Source organism: Panthera tigris, chromosome B1 (assembly GCF_018350195.1).
Source record: "Panthera tigris isolate Pti1 chromosome B1, P.tigris_Pti1_mat1.1, whole genome shotgun sequence".
In the NCBI taxonomy this organism is placed as follows: domain Eukaryota; kingdom Metazoa; phylum Chordata; class Mammalia; order Carnivora; family Felidae; genus Panthera; species Panthera tigris.
The window spans coordinates 138,876,461-138,888,124 of record NC_056663.1 but is presented as its reverse complement, the minus strand read 5'-3'; the positions used below and the strand labels follow the sequence as shown (position 1 = coordinate 138,888,124).

The 11,664-nt window shown below is 40.9% G+C and overlaps 1 protein-coding gene across 4 annotated transcripts in view; it reads left to right on the top strand.

Moving 5' to 3' along the window:
- CFAP299 (cilia and flagella associated protein 299) overlaps positions 1 to 11,664 on the top strand; it is a 597,649-nt gene that overhangs the window by 106,006 nt on the left and 479,979 nt on the right. The gene's annotated exons all lie outside the window — the stretch shown is intronic.

Genomic DNA, 11,664 nt, shown 5'->3' with positions numbered 1-11,664 from the left:
TATATATATTTTAACTTATTGAATTATTAATCTTTTCAAAAAGCTGAGAAGTGAGGTTACCTACATGACAAATAATGTTCTTTATTTTTAAAATGGATATGAGAAAGTGATTATAATTAGAATCTGTTTCTTCTACTTGGAAATTTCCTGGATGGCACCGCAAATTTAAAGTCCGTTTCTGAAGCTTAATAAGGTACTAAATAATCGCCCTATTCATCTATCAAAAACAAACAATTTAAGACAAATTCAATTTTTCTTCTTTGACATGGTGGACGGAATGGATAACACGTATGTTCAGATTTGACTTTGAAACAATTTTCTGCGTCTCACTGTCAGTATACAATGATCATTATTTAAATATGGTTTTATAGGAGCAGGTGCCTAGTGGCACAGTGGGTAGCTCAGTCAGTTAAGCATCTACCTTTGGCTCAGGTCATGATCTCATAGTTGGTGGGTTCAAGCTCCACATCAGACTCTGTGATGACAGCTCAGAGCCTGGAGCCTTCTTCGGATTCTGTGTCTCCCTCTCTCTCCTACCCTCCCCTGCTCAAGCTCTGTCTCTCAAAAATAAATAAATGTTAAAAAAATTAAAAATAATAAATATGGTTTTATATAACGGGGCCAGAAGACAGGTCAAGTTAGAAATTTTTTGCAGTATGCAGAGAAGAATCAAACTGAGTTGTGCAATTGAGTAGAAGTGGAGATTTAGTTTTTAAAGCAACAAAAAGGAATGAAAATGCAGACCATATTTATAAATAGATGATTTTTTTGTCTATTTCTTCAACAACATTATTTGTTGATGGAGCAGTTATCCTAGATTTTGGGGATACAGGGATGGAAAAGATACTGTGCCCATGTTCATGGGGCTTATATTCTAGTGAGGAAGACAGGTAACAGGTGAGTAAAGAAATCAATTTTGGAAATGCAGTTTCAAGCAGTGATTGATACTATGAAGACAATGAAGCAGAATGGGGTGATGATGTTGACTTGAGTGGGAAGCAGGTTATTTTACTTCGTGTGCTCAGGGAAATCCGCCCATCAGAGGCTTGAAATTTGGACAGAGCTGAGCCCTGCAAGGGTCCTGGAGGGTCCTGGCAGAAGAGACCAAAGCTGGGAGGGGCCTAGGGTGGCACGATGGGCACTGGTGAGAAGGCCTGCAGGGCTGGAGCAGAGGGTCAGAGGGCCCGTAAGAGGAGGGGAAACTCAAGACATACTACGTGCCTCTATGTTCTAAGACTTGGAGGCCCTGTGAAGACTTTGCAAAGTACTTAACTTAGAGCTAAATCAGGGTACTAGTTGTGAACACCTTTGCATCTTACAAAACCACTGACTTTTAAAAACATTTTTTAATGTTCATTTCTGAGACAGAGACAGAGTGTGAGTGGGGGAGGAGCAGAGAGAGAGGGAGACACAGGATCCGAGCGGGCCTCACACTCACGGACCGCAAGATCACAACCTGAGTTGATACTTAACCAACTGAGCCACCCAGGTGCCCCCAAGCCACTGACTGTTGTGTGGAGGGAACTTTGTAGGGAGAAACAGAAGCAGGCAATTAATAGGTATTGCGGTACCCCAGGCAAGAAATGACCAGGAGGTAGTAGAGGCTGACAGGATCAGGGACTATTGTTTTGGAAATAGAGTGGCAGGAGAGTGGCAGGTTATACTCATGGATTCGATATGCAGAGTGAATGAAAGAGGAGAATCCTCAAATACCTAGTTTACTTTTGGCCTGAGCAACTGGGTAAATTGTAGTGCCATTTGCTGAGATGGGGAGATGAGGAAAGCTGAGAAAGGTAGTTGTTCTGGGGACATGCAGGGAATGAGTATCTTTTGGACCTGTTAAAATTGAGATACCTTCTATAGTCCAAGTGAAGATGTTCGGTCAAGGCGAAGTTTTGGACTCAGGATGAAGTCAGGATTAGAGTTGTACATTTAGTAACAGATAAGCCTCGACAATGAATATTTGGTGTTTAAAGCGAGAGTACTAGTTGAGAGGCCCCCGGGATAGAGACAGAAGGAAGGAGGACCAAGTTCAGAGCACTAGACCACTCCAAAATTTAGGCACCAGGAGAGGGTGCTGATCTAGAAAAGAGCCTGAGAAAGAGGGCCAGTGTGGCAAGGTGGAAGCCAAGAGAGTAAGATCCTCTAGAGGTCAGAAAAGAAAGAGGGTGCTAAACTGTCTATAGTTCCTGGTGAGACCAAGTGGTCTGTGCTTTTATTTAAAAAAAAAAAATTTTTAACGTTTTTATTTATTTTTGAGACAGAGAGAGACAGAGCATGAATGGGGGAGGGGCAGAGAGAGAGGGAGACACAGAATCGGAAGCAGTCTCCAGGCTCTGAGCCATCAGCCCAGAGCCTGACGCGGGGCTCAAACTCACAGACTGTGAGATCGTGACCTGAGCCGAAGTCGGACGCTTAACCGACTGAGCCACCCAGGCACCCCGGTCTATGCTTTTAATGGAGGAATTATATAAAATGAGACCCACATAGCGCTCTAATAAGCTGTCTCTCCTCCAGCCTCTAAAGCATCAATGGCAGGAGTAACAAAGGAATTCTTGAACTCTCCAAGCTGGTGGAAAGATCCCTCCTTCCCTAGTCCCTCTTCCCCCTTCACATTCATGACTTCACCACGCTCCGCTCTCTGCCCTGATAGTGTTGGGATGAAAATTTTTTCACTTCCAACTCGGGTTCAGTGGTTGGGGGCCTGCAAATTAATTGATAGTAGATTAAGAGGAGAAAAGACAAGGTTTATGTATGTGTTCACAGGTATAGGAATACATGCCAGTGAGGAGCAACTCAATAGCCACAGGGAAAAGATTTACATACCCAACTTCCCAAGGGGAAAATTGGTTTAGAGCTTCCATGGGAATGTGTGGGAATTTCTGCTGGACTTTTTGATGCTGATGAGAATGGGCAGTCTGCCTTCTTGGCAGCTGAATTCATAGGAAACTCCTTTGGAGGCGTGTTAAAGGTAGTTCTATTTTGGGGAGGCTGTACTTTAATTGTGTAAGTGAATTTCAGATAAGATTTCTTTCCATATCTTCTTTGGTTCAAATGGTTTCATTTTAAAATAATCTATATACCAACTCTGGGGTCCAAATAGTCCCCCACAATAACACCAAGATTAATCTCCTTTTGTTCTGTTTCACTGTGTCAGTTATACAGGAACTCAGGATTTCCAGGATTCCTTATTCCCTGGAATTTCACTTCATTTATGTATCTCCCTTTCTGGCTCTATTTCTTATCTCTTTCCAAGTTCTGGGTTCCATCCGCTGTGTTCTCTGAAGCTCTTTTCTGATCTCTCTCTTCACTGCCAGCTGGCTCTTCATCAAGGACACTATCTTCCCCTCAACCCTCTTGAGTGGTGGTGAGTTTTATACCTTTATACCCCTGGGGCTGCTGTCTCCAGATACTTTTCCTCTGTCTCCCTCAAACTCCCAGCTTTGAAGGTCATGTCTTCAGACCATACCATCCACCACCATATGTCTTGATGTTATCTTTAGACTTGGGTTTGGTCTCCTGGATCTGTCAGTCTCTTCCTATTGTTGAAAGTTAAACTGAGGCATATTAAAATTTTCAAGTTTTTGGGGCGCCTGGACATTTCAGTTGGATCAGCATCCAACTTCGGCTCAGGTCATGATCTGACCGTTAGTGAGTTTGAGTCTTACGTTGGGTTCTGTGCTGACACCTCAGAGCCTGTCTCCCTCTCTCCACTCCTCTCCTGCTCATGCTCGCTCTCTCTCTCTCTCTCTCTCTCTCTGTCAAAAATGTTTTAATAAACGTTAAAAAAATTTCAAGTTTTTGAGCAAAGATCAATTTTAATTGGTTAGTGCCAAATCGGAAGTGATTAAAAGTGCTCCATCAACAGGAGTTTGGAGACAGACTCTTCTATAGAGAAGGCAGAAGCAAAGAAGGAAATTATTGACTGACTGTAAGCTTAAAGCCTAATTGGCAGTTTGTGATTGGTTGTCCCTAGGTTTTGTAATCTTGAGGCATTCATAGGTTAGATTTTGGTTTGCTTACTTGTGTAGGCCTTCATGGCATTAGACTCATCTCATTCCGATGACCTGTTAATTAATTTAACAATCCCAATGCTTGTTCTAACTCTCGGGATTCAGTAGGCATGGATATAAACCTTCCAGTATGTCTACTCAGATTCTAGCCCTCCTCTTGTTACCGAACTCAAACTTGTCAAACTTGCACTTGATGCTTGGTAAGCCAATGTCTGAGGCACAAGTTTTGAAGCAAAGAAAGCTTTATACCCAGAAGTCCAATGAGAAGGCAGGGGATTGATCCCAAAGCTGCCTTGGCCTGTTGAGCCTAGGTACAGTCTATTGGAGAAGGAGGTGAATCCATGAAAGGAGGGTGATGAGTTTCTTGAAACCCCATGGAGCGGGAGCCTGAAACAATCTGAAGCTTTGCATTCTTTCAGACAGTGAGGGGCTAATCTGGGACCTGGTAAGTCATGTAGTTTTCAAACAAGGTGTAGAGTAAAAGGGGCAAAGTTAATGGTTAATCATGCACAGGGCTTTAGAGGTGCCTAAAACCTAATTGAGTAGGGAACAGAACAGAACATGGAGCTTAGTTAATAATATAACTAATAGAACCATAGTGCTTCTTTTACTTTCAAAACTGGTCCAGGAACCAAGTGTGTGGCACTCACTCTTTTCCAATGAGCTTGTCCACCAACCAACGGTATGCATCTCGTTCCATCCTTAGACCTTGGATCTTATATTACTGATATCTGCAAACCCTCCAGAATCTCAACTTCAAGCAGCCCACTTTCACAGCACTACCACTGAGCTTTCCACAGCTCTTAGTTCTCTAGATTTATTCTCTGACTCCCATGAGCCTGATAGCCCACTGTTCCTGTCACCTTTTTAAACTATCCCTTTGGTCTCCACTCTCCCATTTCCCTCCCTACTTAGTTTAGATTCCATGGGCTATCATTATAATCACTGCCTTCCCAACACTATCAGCTCACTTCCTTTTATTTTTTGCTTTATTATTGTTGTCTGGTGAAACTCCAACTCTGGTTAAATCCAACCCTCCTTTTTCTCCACGCCTGCACTTGTAGACCTGAGCATGGCTGGAGAAAAACCAGCAAAAGTGACTGGCCTCATTTTAAACTAGACTTTGTGGACCCTTAGTGCTCCAGAAACCCTGATACATTTTTCTAGTGCACTTATTTATTCTCCCACTTTTCTAAGTCGGTGGTCTTCAAGCATATCATTCATTTGCCTCCTTGAAGAATCTTGAAAAAAACTATATACCTCTTCATATATTTTTAAAGTTTATGTCTAATATTTTCACCCTAATTTAAATTATTATAAAGGATGTCACACCTGATGTCTGTGTGTCACCTCTTAAAATCTATCCAATGGAAACTAAATGCTATAGCAGGTGATACCCACTGTTTTCCATTTAAATACCCAGACGGACTGTTCTATAACAATTGAAATATTTATCATTCATTTTTCTTCTTGACTCCATTTTCAGTCCACTTCCCCCACAGAATTTTATTTTATTCTAATGTATTTGTTTGTTTGTTTGTTTGGTAGCCTTCCTTTTATTATTCTGTCATACTTATCTGGAATAAAAATGCACATAAATCAAAGTTTAAAAATTCTTTATTTCTGTCAGCATAATCCTCTAGCAGTTAAATAATGAATTATTATCAGTACAAATATTTTTAGTAAGCATTTGATCAAATAAAAATCTGTTACATATTTTGAAAAACAATATTAAGCCTAAAAAAATTACTGGAAATTCAGTGTCAAAAAGAAGACTGACTTAATTTTTAAGTTCTGATAAATATGTGGACCTAATGAAACCATTTTTTTTTTTTTTTTGCTGGATCTTGATGTTTTATTTGTGGTTTTTTTTTGATACTTTCTTTTAAATATGAAATTTATTGTCAAATTGGTTTCCATACAACACCCAGTGCTCATCCCAACAGGTGCTGTCCTCAATGTCCATCACCCACCAGCCCCTCCCTCCCACCCCCAATCAGCCCTCAGTGTGTTCTCAGTTTTTAAGAGTCTCTTATGCTTTGGCTCTCTCCCTAACTTTTTTTTTCCTTCCCCTCCTCCACGGTCTTCTGTTAAGTTTCTCAGGATCCACATAAGAATGAAAACATAAGGTATCTGTCTTTCTATATATGACTTATTTCACTTAGCATAACACTCTCCAGTTCCATCCACGTTGCTATAAATGGCCATATTTCATTTTTTCTCATTGCCACGTAGTATTCCATTGTGTATATAACCACAATTTCTTTGCCCATTCATCACTTGATGGACATTTAGGCTCTTTCCATAATTTGGCTATTGTTGAAAGTGCTGCTGTACACATTGGGGTACAAGTACCCCTATGCATCAGCACTCCGGTATCCCTTGGGTAAATTCCTAGCAGTGCTACTGTTGGGTCATAGGGGAGGCCTAGTTTTAATTTTTTGAGGAACCTCCACACTGTTTTCCAGAGCGGCTGCACCAGTTTGCATTCCCACCAACAGTGCAAGAGGGTTCTCGCATCTATAGTCTCCTGATTTGTTCATTTTGGCCACTCTGACTGGCGTGAGGTGGTATCTCTGTGGTTTCGATTTGTATTTCCCTGATGAGGGCGACGTTGAGCATCTTTTCATGTGCCTGTTGACCATCCGGATGTCTTCTTTAGAGAAGTGTCTATTCATGTTTTCTGCCCATTTCTTCACCGGGTTATTTGTTTTTCGGGTGTGGAGTTTGGTGAGCTCGTTATAGATTTTGGATACTAGCCCTTTGTGAGATATGTCATTTACAAATATCTTTTCCCATTCCGTTGGTTGTCTTTTAGTTTTGTTGATTGTTTCCTTTACAGTGCAGAAGCTTTTTATCTTCATGAGGTCCCAAAAGTTCATTTTTGTTTGTAATTCCCTCGCCTTTGGGGATGTGTCAAGTAAGAAATTGCTGCGGCTGAGGTCAGAGAGGTTTTTTCCTGCTTTCTCCTCTAGGGTTTTGATGGTTTCCTGTCTCCCAATCAGGTCCTTTATCCATTTTGAGTTTGTTTTTGTGAATGGTGTAAGAAAGTGGTCTAGTTTCATCCTTCTGCATGTTGGTGTCCAGTTCCTCCAGCACCATTTGTTAAAGAGACTGTCTTTTTTCCATTGGATATTCTTTCCTGCTTTGTCAAAGATGAGTTGGCCATACTTTTGTGGGTCTAGTTCTGGGGTTTCTATTCTATTCCATTGGTCTATGTGTCTGTTTTTGTGTCAGTACCATGCTGTCTTGATGACAGCTTTGTAGTAGAGGCTAAAGTCTGGGATTGTGATGCCTCCTGCTTTGGTCTTCTTCTTCAAAATTACTTTGGCTATTTGGGGCCTTTTGTGGTTCCATATGAATTTTAGGATTGCTTGTTCTAGCTTCGAGAAGAATGCTGGTGCAAATTTGATTGGGATTGCATTGAATGTATAGATTGCTTTGGGTAGTATTGACATTTTAACAATATTTATTCTTCCATTCCATGAGCACGGAATGTTTTTCCATTTCTTTGTATCTTCTTCAATTTCCTTCATAAGCTTTCTGTAGTTTTCAGCATACAGATCTTTTACATCTTTGGTTAGGTTTATTCCTAGGTATTTTATGATTCTTGGTGCAATTGTGAATGGGATAAGTTTCTTTGTCTTTCTGTTGCTTCATTATTAGTGTATGAGAATGCAACCGATTTCTGTACATTGATTTTGTATCCTGCGACTTTGCTGAATTCATGTATCAGTTCTAGCAGAATTTTGGTGGAGTCTATCGGGTTTTCCATGTATAATATTATGTCATCCGCAAAAAGTGAAAGCTTTACTTCACCTTTGCCAATTTTGATGCCTTTAATTTCCTTTTGTTGTCTGATTGCTGATGCTAGAACTTCCAACACTATGTTAAACAACAGTGGTGAGAGTGGTCATCCCTGTCATGTTCCTGATCTCAGGGGGAGAGCTCCAATGAACTCAGTTTTTCCCCAATGAGAATGATATTAGTTGTGGGCTTTTCATAAATGGCTTTTATGATGTTTAAGTATGTTCCTTCTATCCCAACTTTCTTGAGCATTTTTATTAAGAAAGGATGCTGAATTTTGTCAAATGCTTTTTCTGCTTCAATTGACAGGATGCAGCAAAAGCATTTGACAAAATTCAGCATCCTTTCTTAATCTTATCTTTCCTTTTATTAATGTGATGTATCACATTGATTGATTTGCGAATGTTGAACCAGCCCTGCAACACAGGAATGAATCCCACTTGATCATGGTGTATAATTCTTTTTATATGCTGTTGAACTAGATTTGCTAGTATCTTATTGAGAATTTTTGCATCCATATTCATCAGGGATATTGGCCTGTAGTTCTCTTTTTTTGCTGGGTCTCTGTCTGGGTTGGGAATCAAAGTAATGCTGGCTTATGAGTCTGGAAGTTTTCTTTCCCTTTCTATTTTTTGGAACAGCTTGAGAAGGGTAGGTATTATCTGTGCTTTAAATGTCTGGTAGAATTCCCCAGGGAAGCCATCTGGTCTTGGACTCTTATTTGTTGGGAGATTTTTGATAACTGATTCAATTTCTCCGCTGGTTATGGGTGTGTTCAAGTTTTCTATTTCTTCCTGTTTGAATTTTGGAAGTGTGTGTGTGCTTAGGAATTTGTCCATTTCTTCCAGGTTGTCCAGTTTGTTGACATATAATTTTTCATAGTATTCCCTGATAATTGCTTATATTTCTGAGGGATTTCTTGTAGTAATTCCATTTTCATTCATGATTTTATCTATTTGGGTCATCTCCCTTTTTTTTTTAAACATTTTGCTCTTTTTTTAAAAAAAAATTAATGTTTATTTATTTTTGAGACAGAGAGAGACAGAACATGAACGGGGGAGGGTCAGAGCGAGAGAGGGAGACACAGAATCTGAAACAGGCTCCAGGCTCTGAGCTGTCAGCACAGAGCCCGATGCGGGGCTTGAACTCATGAACCGCAGGATCATGACCTGAGCCGAAGTCGGATGCTTAACTGACTGAGCCACCCAGGCGCCCTGATCTCCCTTTTCTCTTTGAGAAGCCTGGCTAGAAGTTTATCAATTTTGTTTATTTTTTTCAAAAAACCAACTCTTGGTTTCATTGATTTGCTCTACACTTTTTTTTAGATCCTATATTGTTTATTTCTGCTCTGATCTTTATTATTTCTCTTCTTCTGATGGATTTGGGGTGTCTTTGCTGTTATGCTTCAATTTCCTTTAGGTGTGCTGTTTTGTAGTTGGGATTTTTCTTGTTTCTTGAGATCAGGCCAGATTGCAATGTATTTTCCTCTCAGGACTGCCTTCGCTGCATTCCAAAGCGTTTGGATTGTTGTATTTTCATTTTCGTTTGTTTCCATATATTTTTTAATTTCTTCTCTAATTGCCTGGTTGACCCATTCATTCTTTAGTAGGGTGTTCTTTAACATCCATGCTTTTGGAGGTTTTCCAGACTTTTTCCTGTGGTTGATTTCAAGTTTCATGGCATTGTGGTCTGAAAGTGTGCATGGTATGATCTCAATTCTTTTATACTTCTTAAGGGCTGTTTTGTGACCCAATATGTGCTCTGTCTTGGAGGATGTTCCATGTGCACCCGATAAAGAAAGTATGTTCTGTTGCTTTGGGATGCAGAGTTCTAAATATATCTGTCAAGTCCATCTGATCCAGTGTATCATTCAGGGCCCTTGTTTCTTTATTGATCCTGTGTCTAGATGATCTATCCTTGTTGTAAGTGGGGTATTAAAGTCCCCTGCAGTTACCACATTCTTATCAATAAGGTTGCTTATGTTTGTGGGTAATTGTTTTATATATTTGGGGGCTCCCATATTCGGCACATAGACATTTATAATTGTTATCTCTTCCTGATGGGTAGACCCTGTAATTATTATATAATGCCCTTCTTCATCTTTTGTTACAGCCTTTAAGGTCTAGTTTGTCTGATATGAGTATGGCTATTCCAGCTCTCTTTTGACTTCCAGTAGCATGATAGATAGTTCTCCATCCTCTCACTTTCAATCTGAAGGTGTCCTCAGGTCTAAAATGAGTCTCTTGTAGACAGCAAATAGATGGGTCTTGTTTTTTTATCCATTCTGAAACCCTATGTCTTTTGGTTGGAGCATTTAGTCCATTTACATTCAGTGTTATTGTTGAAAGATATGGGTTTAGAGTCATTGTGCTGTCTGTAGGTTTCATGCTTGTAGTGATGTCTCTGGTACTTTGTGGTCCTTGCAACATTTCACTCACAGAATCCCCCTTAGGATCTCTTGTAGGGCTGGTTTAGTGGTGATGAATTCCTTCAGTTTTTGTTTGTTTGGGAAGACCTTGATCTCTCCTACTCTGAAAGACAGACTTGCTGGATAAAGGATTCTCGGCTACGTATTTTTTCTGTCCATCACATTGAAGATTTCCTGTCATTCCTTTCTGGCCTGCCAAGTTTCAGTAGAGAGATCTGTCACGAGTCTTATTGGTCTCCCTTTATATGTTAGAGCACGTTTATCCCTAGCTGCTTTCAGAATTTTCTCTTTATCCTTGTATTTTGCCAGTTTCACTGTGATATGTCATGCAGAAGATTGATTCAAGTTACTTCTGAAGGGAGTTCTCTGCCTCTTGGCTTTCAATACATTTTTCCTTCCCCAGATCAGGGAAGTTCTCAACTGTGATTTGTTCAAGTACACCTTCAGCCCCTTTCTGTCTCTCTTCTTAATCTGGAATTCCTATGATATGGATATTGTTCCATTTGATTGCATCACTTAGTTCTCTAATTCTCCCCTCATACTCCTGGATTCTTTTATCTCTCTGTTTCTCAGCTTCCTCTTTTTCCATAATATCTTCTAATTCACCTATTCTCTCCTCTGCCTCTTCAATCCGTGCTATGGCTGCCTCCATTATATTTTGCATCTCATTTACAGCATTTTTTAGCTCCTCATGACTATTTCTTAGTCCTTTGATCTTTGTAGCAATAGATTCCCTGCTGTCCTCTATGCTTTTTTCAGGCCCAGTGATTAATTTTATGAGTATTATTCTAAATTCTTGTTCCATTATATTGCTTAAATCGTTTTTGATCAGTTCGTTAGCTGTCGCTGCTTCCTGGAGTTTCTTTTGAGGAGAATTCTTCCATTTCGTCATTTTGGGTAGTCCCTGCAGTGGCTCCAAATTGCAGGGCACTTCCCCTGTGCGGTAGGGAGTAACTTATGTTGGTGGGCAGGCAGCAGTCATACCCGATGTTTGCCCCCAGCCCACTGGGGCTACAGTCAGACTGGTGTGTGCCTTATCTTCCCCTCTCCCAGGGTAGGACTCACTGTGGAGTGGTGTGGCCCCTGTGTGGGCTACTTGCACACTGCCAGGCTTGTGGTGCTGCTTCGATGGGATCTGGCATATTAGCTGGGGTGGACCCAGGAGGTGCACAGGGACGGGAGGGGCAGGCTTAGCTCACTTTGCATCAGTGATCCCCTGCAGGAGGGGCCCTACAGCACCAGGAGGGAGGCAGACCCGTCAGAGTGTTGCATCCACAGAAACAAAGCTTTGGGTGTTTGCTTGGTGTAAGCAAGGTCGGTGACTGGGAACTGGTTCCGTCTGGGATTTTGGCTGGGGGATGGGAGAGGGAAATGGTGCTTGCTAGCACCTTTGTTTCCATACTGAGCTGAGCTTTG